General features: G+C 39.6%; 1 long non-coding RNA gene across 1 annotated transcript; it reads left to right on the plus strand.

The window, feature by feature from the left end:
- The first annotated feature begins 357 nt into the window (after window positions 1-357).
- Window positions 358-11,525, plus strand: LOC141265370 (uncharacterized). Its single transcript, XR_012320080.1, has 2 exons — window positions 358-398; window positions 11,311-11,525. It is a non-coding gene; the product is annotated as an uncharacterized lncRNA (long non-coding RNA).
- The last annotated feature ends 279 nt before the right edge of the window (window positions 11,526-11,804 follow it).

Genomic DNA, 11,804 nt, shown 5'->3' on the forward strand with positions numbered 1-11,804 from the left:
CTACTGGCTGGTAGGAATGACAGAAATGACAAGGACGTTTGGCTTGGAACTTCTGGAATCGGTCCTTAATGACTTTCCACAAGTTTTCTTGCAGGTAATTACAGCTGTTGCTTCATGTCTGAAACTGTGAGGTGGGTAATAAGTTTATAGAGAAAAGTCTAATACTATGTTTGCTTTTGCTAATTCCACTTTTTTATTTTTTTTTATTTTACAGCATCAAGAATTTAGTTTCCTATTGAAAGAACGCGTGTGTCCTCTTGTGATCAAGCTCTTTTCGCCAAATATTAAATTCCGCCAAGGCTCCAGTAGTAATTCTTCTCCTGCTCCTGTTGAGAAACCCTACTTTCCTATATGTATGAGTTGTATCTGTACTTATTAAGCAATTTTATGGCCTTTTGGTAAGGCAATACATTTATTTTACATTTTCTGGGGTGCTTTAGTGCATGTTCTAGAATTATTTTATCTTTTTTCAAAGTGCTGAGCTCAGGAGGCAGATTTGATCAGCTTCTGTATGAAGGAGCACACGGAACAATGTATGGGCTACATAGAAAGTCTATAATCCCCCAGACCGTTTTCTGCATTTGCTCCTGCAGGAGGCGAGCTCTTCTGCCTGTGTACCGTACTTTTCTAAAAGTCTTTTGAGCTATCGTTGGGGGCTCCGGAACCCAGATCCCCATCAATCCGCATGGTGTCACACTTAAGGGTGTGTTACAGCAAACTAAATATACAAATTGCCTCTTCGGAGAGAAAGAGGACTTGAACTCTAGCTCCACCTATTGGAAGTAGCAATTCTAAAAGTCAATATCAACTCTTTAACAAGCCTTGCCATATGACTTAAGATAAAATCAAACCAGAATCTCAGTTTGCAGACTGTTTTGCAGTGTTGCCTCTCATCAGTGCAAAGTAAGAGATCTGATTTGGCTGGGTGAGAGGCTTAAGACTAGGACCCAAAGGGTAAGATTTCTCCTTATGGAGAGTGAAATGCCAGAGTGAGGAGACTTATACGCCATGCATGCTCCTCTGGGAAATTAAATGTGCAAATTGCCTCTTCAGAGAGGAAGAGGACTTGAACTCTAGTACCACCTATTGGAAGGATACACCCCTGTCTAAACATGTCAATACTATGCATGAGGGCAAAGTTTATTTGGTCAGATTCATAGGTATTGATAAGGTCAAGTTTCCACTGAGAGGTGGTAATTGGGATAAGGCTCTACTTCAGAGAGAGGCCAAATGGATACATTATCTACGTACGCTGGCACCTAGTGGACTGAATGAACAAATCTCGTATAAATGTTTCCTATTGGTTGAGGGACCATCTAGGGAAAGGAGTGTAGGGACAACCGACGTTGAGTGGGGGCGCCACTGCGCAGGTCTAGGGTGCCAACCTCCGCTGTCAGGTAGGGATTGGGGCCTAGGGCCAGTGTAGAAAGGATCATATGTGCCATGCTGTATCCCTTTGGACTTTTTATGGGGCCATGTTTTTTTCTCACCAGGGTTTCTCATATTTAATATACCTCCAGTAACGTATCATCTATTAATCTTTTCTATCCCGTACTTCAGATGCTGACCTTTGGTTTGGCCCTTTGGACAATGTTCCAAATGGTTTTAGTGGACAAATGCGTGTTTGTCTTAGCCTCCTACTCATGCCTACCTAGTTATTTGGTTATAATAAGCCCTATGGTGGGAAGCCATGCTTAACCCTTAAGGGGTGGGACGATGGATATTTCCTTTTCTAAAAAGTTGAATTATTATAAATCATCTGGTCCCATTGTTTGATATATTGCTGCAGGTTTGTAGTGGTGATTATATATCTGTAAATGCAGGAGAGGAGGGGTATTGTACCTCCCAGTCTGTGTGTGTGAGAGAGTGGTTTTTGTTGTCCCTCCCTCCCCGGCCACCGCTGTCTGGAGTCCGGTTCTGGCTGGTTTTGTAGCGCTAGTGTGCTTTGCGATGCACTTCATTTCTATATGCATGCATTCCATTTACCGGAAACAGGAAGGACGTCACCAGATGTGACACTGGCGGGATTCCATATGCGTTCCACCCGATGGTTTGCGTTCCAGATACCGGATAAACTAGCCCACGTGACCGAAAGTGACGTAGCGGCGTGTCGGTTAGCGCGGCAGTTTAAAGGAGTCACGGTGTAGGAAGTGACAGGTGGAACCCTGGGTCTTTTGAAAGGAGGATAAGGGCTGTTTGAAATGGTGGAGACCCTCAGCCCCTTTTTTCAGTCTCCCCTAATGAATCTACTTTAGGAGGAAACGCGTTGGGAGCAGGATACCTCCAGAATGTTTTGGTCATGTATTTGAGGATGACATTACACCAGGATGAATCAAGCCATGATGCACTTTAGGATTGGGTGAGATTGTTTCATTTTGCTTGATATAACAACAACCCGAAGGATTCCTTCAGTGGGGTTTTGCTGATTTTCCCTGACATAGTCCACGGTACCTATTTGAATAGAGGTCATGTGGGATTTTACTGTATAATCCATGGTACCTTCTGCGTTTAAAGGGCATATGGGAGTTTATTGTATACCTATTTTTTGAGCGCACACATGGTATCCCTTTATGATTGGTATGTAATATATATTTAAAAAAAGGCCAACTAATATTGGCAAGGATAGTGTCTAAATCCCATGATCAGGATGAGTTGAGGTTGATTTATTTCTAGGCCGTATACACTTGGCATTTGATATGTTGAGGTGTGGTTCGCATGTATATACTATCATAGTTTATTGAGAATAATTCAAAAGACCCAGGGTTCACTATTTGGCCCATTATGGTTTTTTAACTTGGAAAAAAAAAAAAATGTTTAATATATATCTAATAAATGTTATATTTTAACTATCTTGCTTAAAAATCTAAATAAAAAACTAGCCTCCTCCACCCCTTAATAACCAGCCATCTCACACCTCATTTCCCCGTCGCCCAGACCAGCTCAATGAGTTGTTATGGAGGAGGGGGAAAAGTGTAACTATAGTCATGAGTAGTCACCGATAAATATAATTATTTTACATAGCAAAGCAATATAGCTTTAAATGCTATGATTTAAAAAAAAAAAACTGGAATCCTCCACCCCTTAATAACCAGCCATCTCACACCTCATTTCCCCGTCGCCCAGACCAGCTCAATGAGTTGTTATGGAGGAGGAGGAAAAGTATAACTATAGTCATCGGTAGTCACCGGTAAATAAAATGATTTTACATAGCAAAGCAATATAGTTTTAAATGCTATGATTTAAACAAAACTGGCCTCCTCCACCCCTTAATAGCTAGCCATCACACACCTTATTTCCCCGTCGCCCAGGACAGCTCAATGAGTTGTTATGGAAGAGGGGGGAAAGTGTAACTATAGTCACCGGTAAATATATTTATTTTACATAGCAAAGCAATATAGCTTTAAATGCTATGATTTAAAAAAAAAAAAAAAAACCTGGCCTCCTTCCACCCCTTAATAGCCAGCCGTCTCACACCTTATTTCCCCATCATCCAGGTCAGCTCAATGAGTTTTTATGGAGGAAGGGGAAAAGTATAACTATAGTCACCGGTAAATATAATTATTTTCCATAGCAAAGCAATATAGCTTTAAATGCTATGATTTTTTTAAAAAAAGCACCAAAAAAAAAACTGGCCTCCTCCACCCCTTAATAGCCAGCCATCACTCAGCTTATTACCCCGTCACCCAGGATAGCTCAATGAGTTGTTATGGAGGAGGGGGAAAAGGGTAATTATAGTCACCGGTAAATATAATTATTTTATATTGCAAAGCAATATAGCTTTAAATGCAATGATTTAAAAACTAAAAAAAAAAAAAAAAAACTGGCCTCTTCCACCCCTTAACAGCCAGCCATCTCACACCTTATTTCCCTGTCGCCCAGACCAGCTCAATGAGTTGTTATGGAGGAGGGGGAAAAGTGTAACTATAGTCACCGGTAAATATAATTATTTTACATAGCAAAGCCATATAGCTTTAAATGCTATGATTTAAAAACTATAAAATAAAAAAAACGGGCCTCGTCCACCCCTTAATAGCCAGCCATATCACACCTTATTTTCCAGTCGCCCAGACCAGCTCAATGAGTTGTTATGGAGAAGGGGGAAAAGTATAACTATAGTCACCGGTAGTCACTGGTAAATATAATTATTTTACATAGCAAAGCAATATAGCTTTAAATGCTATGATTTAAAAAAAAAACACCAAAAAAAAAACTGGCCTCATCTACCCCTTAGTAGCCAGCCATCACTCACCTTATTTCCCCGTCACCCAGGATAACTCAATGAGCTGTTATGGAGGAGGGGGGAAAGGGTAATTATAGTCACCGGCAAATATAATTATTTTACATAGCAAAGCAACATAGCTTTAAATGCTATGATTTAAAAAAAAAACACCAAAAAAAAAACTGGCCTCCTCCACCCCTTAACAGCCAGCCATCTCACACCTTATTTCCCCGTCGCCCAGACCAGCTCAATGAGTTGTTATGGAGGAGGGGGAAAAGTGTAACTATAGTCATGAGTAGTCACCGATAAATAAAATTATTTTACATAGCAAAGCAATATAGTTTTAAATGCTATGATTTAAAAAAAACTGGCCTCCTTCCACCCCTTAATAGCCAGCCATCTCACACCTTATTTCCCCGTCACCCAGAACAGCTCAAGGAGTTGTTATGGAGGAGGGGGAAAAGGGTAATTATAGTCACCGGTAAATATAATTATTTTACATAGCAAAGTAATATAGCTTTATATGCTATGATTTAAAAACTAAAAAAAAAAAAAAAACTGGCCTCTTCCACCCCTTAATAGCCAGCCACCTCACACCTTATTTCCCCGTCACCCAGGACAACTCAATGAGTTATTATGGAGGAGGGGGAAAAGTATAACTATAGTCATCGGTAGTCACAGGTAAATATAATTATTTTACATATTGTACATAGCAAAGCAATATAGCTTTAAATGCTATGATTTAAAAACTAAAAAAAAAAAACTGGCCTCATCCACCCCTTAATAGCCAGCCATCACTCACCTTATTTCCCCGTCGCCCAGGACAGCTAAATGAGTTGTTATCGAGGAGGGGGAAAAGTGTAACTATAGTCACCGGTAAATATAATTATTTTACACAGCAAAGCAATATAGCTTTAATTGCTATGATTTAAAAAAAAAAACTGGCCTCCTCCACCCCTTAATAGCCAGCCATCACTCACCTTATTTCCCCGTCACCCAGGACAGCTCAATGAGTTGTAATGGAGGAGGGGGAAAAGTGTCACTATAGTCAACGGTAGTCACCGGTAAATATAATTATTTTACATAGCAAAGCAATATAGCTTTACATGCTATGATTAAAAAAAAACAAAAAAACTGGCCTCCTCCACCCCTTAATAGCCAGCCATCACTCACCTTATTTCCCCGTCACCCAGAACAGCTCAATGAGTTGTTATGGAGGAGGGGGAAAAGGGTGATTATAGTCACCGGTAGTCAACGGTAAATATAATTATTTTACATAGCAAAGCAATATAGCTTTAAGTGCTATGATTAAAAAAAAAAAAAAACTGGCCTACTTCCACCCCTTAATAGCCAGCCATCTCACACCTTATTTCCCTGTCACCCAGAACAGCTCAATGAGTTGTTATGGAGGAGGGGGAAAAGGGTAATTATAGTCACCGGTAGTCACCAGTAAATATAATTATTTTACATAGCAAAGCAATATAGCTTTAAATGATGTGATTTAAAAAAAGAAAAAAAACTGGCCTCCTTCCACCCCTTAATAGCCAGCCATCTCGCACCTTATTTCCCTGTCGCCCAGAACAGCTCAATGAGTTGTTATGGAGGAGGGGGGAAAGGGTAATTATAGTCACCGGTAAATATAATTATTTTACATAGCAAAGTAATATAGCTTTAAATGCTATGATTAAAAAAAAAAAAAAAAAACTGGCCTCCTCCACCTCTTAATAGCTAGCCATCACACACCTTATTTCCCCGTCACCCAGAACAGCTCAATGAGTTGTTATGGAGTAGGGGGAAAAGGGTAATTATAGTCACCGGTAGTCACCGGTAAATATAATTATTTTACATAGCAAAGCAATATAGCTTTAAATGCAATGATTTAAAAAAAAAAACAAACTGGCCTCCTCCACCCCTTAATAGCCAGCCATCACACACCTTATTTCCCCGTCGCCCAGGACAGCTCAATGAGTTGTTATGGAGGAGGGGGAAAAGTGTAACTATAGTCACCGGTAAATATAATTATTTTACATAGCAAAGCAATATAGCTTTAAATGCTATGATTTAAAAAAAAAAAAAAAACTGGCCTCCTTCCACCCCTTAATAGCCACCCATCTCACACCTTATTTCCCCGTCACCCAGAACAGCTCAATGAGTTGTTATGGAGGAGGGGGGAAAGGGTAATTATAGTCACCTGTAGTCACCGGTAAATATAATTATTTTACATAGCAAAGCAATATAGCTTTAAATGCTATGATTTAAAAAACAAAAAAAAAACTGGCCTCCTTCCACCCCTTAATAGCCAGCCATCTCACACCTTATTTCCCAGTCACCCAGAACAGCTCAATGAGTTGTTATGGAGGAGGGGGAAAAGGGTAATTATAGTCACCGGTAGTCAGCGGTAAATATAATTATTTTAAATAGCAAAGCAATATAGCTTTAAATGCTATGATTAAAAAAAACAAAAAAAACTGGCCTCCTTCTACCCCTTAATAACCAGCCATCTCACACCTTATTTCCCCGTCACCCAGAACAGCTCAATGAGTTGTTATGGAGGAGGGGGAAAAGGGTAATTATAGTCACCGGTAGTCACCGGTAAATATAATTATTTTACATAGCAAAGCAATATAGCTTTAAATGCTATGATTAAAAAAAAACAAAAAAACTGGCCTCCTTCCACCCCTTAATAGCCAGCCATCTCACACCTTATTTCCCCGTCACCCAGAACAGCTCAATGAGTTGTTATAGAGGAGGGGGAAAAGGGTAATTATAGTCACCGGTAGTCACCGGTAAATATAATTATTTTACATAGCAAAGCAATATAGCTTTAAATGCTATGATTAAAAAAAAAACAAAAAAACTGGCCTCCTTGCACCCCTTAATAGCCAGCCATCTCACACCTTATTTCCCCGTCACCCAGAACAGCTCAATGAGTTGTTATGGAGGAGGGGGAAAAGGGTAATTATAGTCACCGGTAAATATAATTATTTTACATAGTAAAGCAATATAGCTTTAAATGCTATGATTTAAAAAAAAAAAAAAAAAAAAACTGGCCTCCTTCCACCCCTTAATAGCCAGCCATCTCACACATTATTTCCCGTCACCCAGAACAGCTCAATGAGTTGTTATGGAGGAGGGGGAAAAGTGTAACTATAGTCACTGGTAGTCACCGGTAAATATAATTATTTTACATAGCAAAGCAATATAGCTTTAAATGCAATGATTTAAAAAAAAAAAAAAACTGGCCACCTCCACCCCTTAATAGCCAGCCATCACACACCTTATTTCCCCGTCGCCCAGGACAGCTCAATGAGTTGTTATGGAGGAGTGGGGAAAGGGTAATTATAGTCACCGGTAGTCACCGGTAAATATAATTATTTTACATAGCAAAGCGATATAGCTTTAAATGCTATGATTTAAAAAAAAAAAAAAAAACTGGCCTCCTCCACCCCTTAATAGCCAGCCATCTCACACCTTATTTCCCCGTCGCCCAGGACAGCTCAATGAGTTGTTATGGAAGAGGGGGGAAAGTGTAACTATAGTCACCGGTAGTCACCAGTAAATATATTTATTTTACATAGCAAAGCAATATAGCTTTAAATGCTATGATTTAAAAAAAAAAAAAAAAAAAAAACTGGCCTCCTTCCACCCCTTAATAGCCAGCCATCTCACACCTTATTTCCCAGTCACCCAGAACAGCTCAATGAGTTGTTATGGAGGAGGGGGAAAAGGGTAATTATAGTCACCGGTAGTCAGCGGTAAATATAATTATTTTACATAGCAAAGCAATATAGCTTTAAATGCTATGATTAAAAAAAAACAAAAAAACTGGCCTCCTTCCACCCCTTAATAGCTAGCCATCACACACCTTATTTCCCCGTCGCCCAGGACAGCTCAATGAGTTGTTATGGAAGAGGGGGGAAAGTGTAACTATAGTCACCGGTAGTCACCAGTAAATATATTTATTTTACATAGCAAAGCAATATAGCTTTAAATGCTATGATTTAAGAAAAAAAAAAAACTGGCCTCCTTCCACCCCTTAATAGCCAGCCATCTCACACCTTATTTCCCAGTCACCCAGAACAGCTCAATGAGTTGTTATGGAGGAGGGGGAAAAGGGTAATTATAGTCACCGGTAGTCAGCGGTAAATATAATTATTTTAAATAGCAAAGCAATATAGCTTTAAATGCTATGATTAAAGAAAACAAAAAAAACTGGCCTCCTTCCACCCCTTAATAACCAGCCATCTCACACCTTATTTCCCCGTCACCCAGAACAGCTCAATGAGTTGTTATGGAGGAGGGGGAAAAGGGTAATTGTAGTCACCGGTAAATATAATTATTTTACATAGCAAAGCAATATAGCTTTAAATGCTATGATTTAAAAAAAAAAAAAACTGGCCTCCTTCCACCCCTTAATAGCCAGCCATCTCACACCTTATTTACCAGTCACCCAGAACAGCTCAATGAGTTGTTATGGAGGAGGGGGAAAAGGGTAATTATAGTCACCGGTAGTCAGCGGTAAATATAATTATTTTAAATAGCAAAGCAATATAGCTTTAAATGCTATGATTAAAAAAAACAAAAAAAACTGGCCTCCTTCTACCCCTTAATAACCAGCCATCTCACACCTTATTTCCCCGTCACCCAGAACAGCTCAATGAGTTGTTATGGAGGAGGGGGAAAAGGGTAATTATAGTCACCGGTAGTCACCGGTAAATATAATTATTTTACATAGCAAAGCAATATAGCTTTAAATGCGATGATTTAAAAAAAAAAAAAAACTGGCCTCCTCCACCCCTTAATAGCTAGCCATCACACACCTTATTTCCCCGTCGCCCAGGACAGCTCAATGAGTTGTTATGGAGGAGGGGGAAAAGTGTAACTATAGTCACCGGTAAATATAATTATTTTACATAGCAAAGCAATATAGCTATAAATGCTATGATTTAAAAAAAAAAAAAAACTGGCCTCCTTCCACCCCTTAATAGCCACCCATCTCACACCTTATTTCCCCGTCACCCAGAACAGCTCAATGAGTTGTTATGGATGAGGGGGGAAAGGGTAATTATAGTCACCGGTAGTCACCGGTAAATATAATTATTTTACATAGCAAAGCAATATAGCTTTAAATGCTATGATTTAAAAAAAAAAAAAAACTGGCCTCCTTCCACCCCTTAATAGCCAGCCATCTCACACCTTATTTCCCAGTCACCCAGAACAGCTCAATGAGTTGTTATGGAGGAGGGGGAAAAGGGTAATTATAGTCACCGGTAGTCAGCGGTAAATATAATTATTTTAAATAGCAAAGCAATATAGCTTTAAATGCTATGATTAAAAAAAACAAAAAAAACTGGCCTCCTTCTACCCCTTAATAACCAGCCATCTCACACCTTATTTCCCCGTCACCCAGAACAGCTCAATGAGTTGTTATGGAGGAGGGGGAAAAGGGTAATTATAGTCACCGGTAGTCAGCGGTAAATATAATTATTTTACATAGCAAAGCAATATAGCTTTAAATGCTATGATTAAAAAAAAACAAAAAAACTGGCCTCCTTCCACCCCTTAATAGCCAGCCATCTCACACCTTATTTCCCCGTCACCCAGAACAGCTCAATGAGTTGTTATAGAGGAGGGGGAAAAGGGTAATTATAGTCACCGGTAGTCACCGGTAAATATAATTATTTTCATAGCAAAGCAATATAGCTTTAAATGCTATGATTAAAAAAAAAACAAAAAAACTGGCCTCCTTCCACCCCTTAATAGCCAGCCATCTCACACCTTATTTCCCCGTCACCCAGAACAGCTCAATGAGTTGTTATGGAGGAGGGGGAAAAGGGTAATTATAGTCACCGGTAGTCACCGGTAAATATAATTATTTTACATAGCAAAGCAATATAGCTTTAAATGCTATGATTAAAAAAAAAACAAAAAAACTGGCCTCCTTCCACCCCTTAATAGCCAGCCATCTCACACCTTATTTCCCCGTCACCCAGAACAGCTCAATGAGTTGTTATGGAGGAGGGGGAAAAGGGTAATTATAGTCACCGGTAGTCACCGGTAAATATAATTATTTTACATAGCAAAGCAATATAGCTTTAAATGCTATGATTTAAAAAAAAAAAAAAAAAAAACTGGCCTCCTTCCACCCCTTAATAGCCAGCCATCTCACACCTTATTTCCCCGTCACCCAGAACAGCTCAATGAGTTGTTATGGAGGAGGGGGAAAAGTGTAATTATAGTCACCGGTTGTCACCGGTAAATATAACTAGAATATTTCTTGTCTCTTATGTACTATATACATAGCGTAACACTGTACATATAGTATCATAAGGGTGTGACTGTCGGGGGCATGTAGTGTGCATGATATTCCCAGGCACATCATAATGCCACACAGAAAAGTCCCTACTGGGCACTTACCTCCCTTACCTCATCCATCTTTGTGGCCATCCTTTTGAACAGGGATACCTTCGGTGTTCGTCTGGGGTCCTGATCCTGGCTTGAGTCCTGACATGCTTATTTCTTGATGTCCAGGTACTTCTTGTCCATCCGGATCTTCTTAATTTTGATGTTCTTCTTGGGGCTTAGGCAGACAGCTTGCTCTCATGGTGATAAAGAGCTGGTGGATGGTTTGGGGTTTTCCAGCTGATGTTGGTAAATGAAAACCCCGTAAATAAGGCCTGGTGGTCTGCTGAGAGGGCTGAGTTGTTCGCCTCTGCAGCTTCCAGAATTTGGAGATTGAATGGTCTGGAGCTGCGCTGGATGTTACTTGGCTATAAGAGAAAAAGAAAACACAAGAAGGTTATTACATGAGAACAGCATGTAGTAAAGTTCAGGAAAGCTGCAGGCCCTCTGCAAACTGCATGTCAGTCAATGATCAGCAGATTTTGTCACTGACGATTATTTAACATGTATGGGGGCTTCCCATCTCTCCACTGACAAATCTGACCTCAGATTCATTACTTAATTCATTATTAAGACCAGCCCCCTTCACTATTGTTAGTAACATTACGAATTTGGAAAAGAGATTAAAGCTATGTGAAATATGTCTATGAGTCTGTATAAAACATCTCCTCTAATACTTACTGGCACAGGAACATGTGGGGGACACATTCTAAGGGATTCCACCGAGTCCCAGTCAATACGCTGGAAAAACCTATGGGCTCTGATGTTGCCATTGACTCCGAGACGCCTGGCAGGATCTTCCCGGAGGAGCTACAAAAGAAGAAAAAATAAATTAATTAATATAACAGCTTCATAAATAAAATAAAATAAAAAATAATAAAAAACAATATTTTTTTTAAAAAAAGCTATATATTAGTGTTTTTATTCTGAAATTTACAATAATACATGAAACGTAATATATACCACTGACCTTTTTAATGATGTTCTTCGCCTCCTTGCTGGAAGCGTTGAATAGTCCTCGATGGTATTTGGACCTGCTGGTAATCATGATGTTCAAAATGATGCCAAATGCATACCAGTCTACCCCAGCATTGTACTCCTCCGCAGCCAGCATCTCAGGAGCCATGAAGCCTGGTGTCCCAGCGTATTCGGTGGCTGTCCGGTCTCCATAGATGTTCTCAAC

This window comes from Phyllobates terribilis, unplaced genomic scaffold (genome assembly GCF_046119375.1).
Source record: "Phyllobates terribilis strain yellow unplaced genomic scaffold, ASM4611937v1 Scaffold_4__5_contigs__length_816908805, whole genome shotgun sequence".
In the NCBI taxonomy this organism is placed as follows: domain Eukaryota; kingdom Metazoa; phylum Chordata; class Amphibia; order Anura; family Dendrobatidae; genus Phyllobates; species Phyllobates terribilis.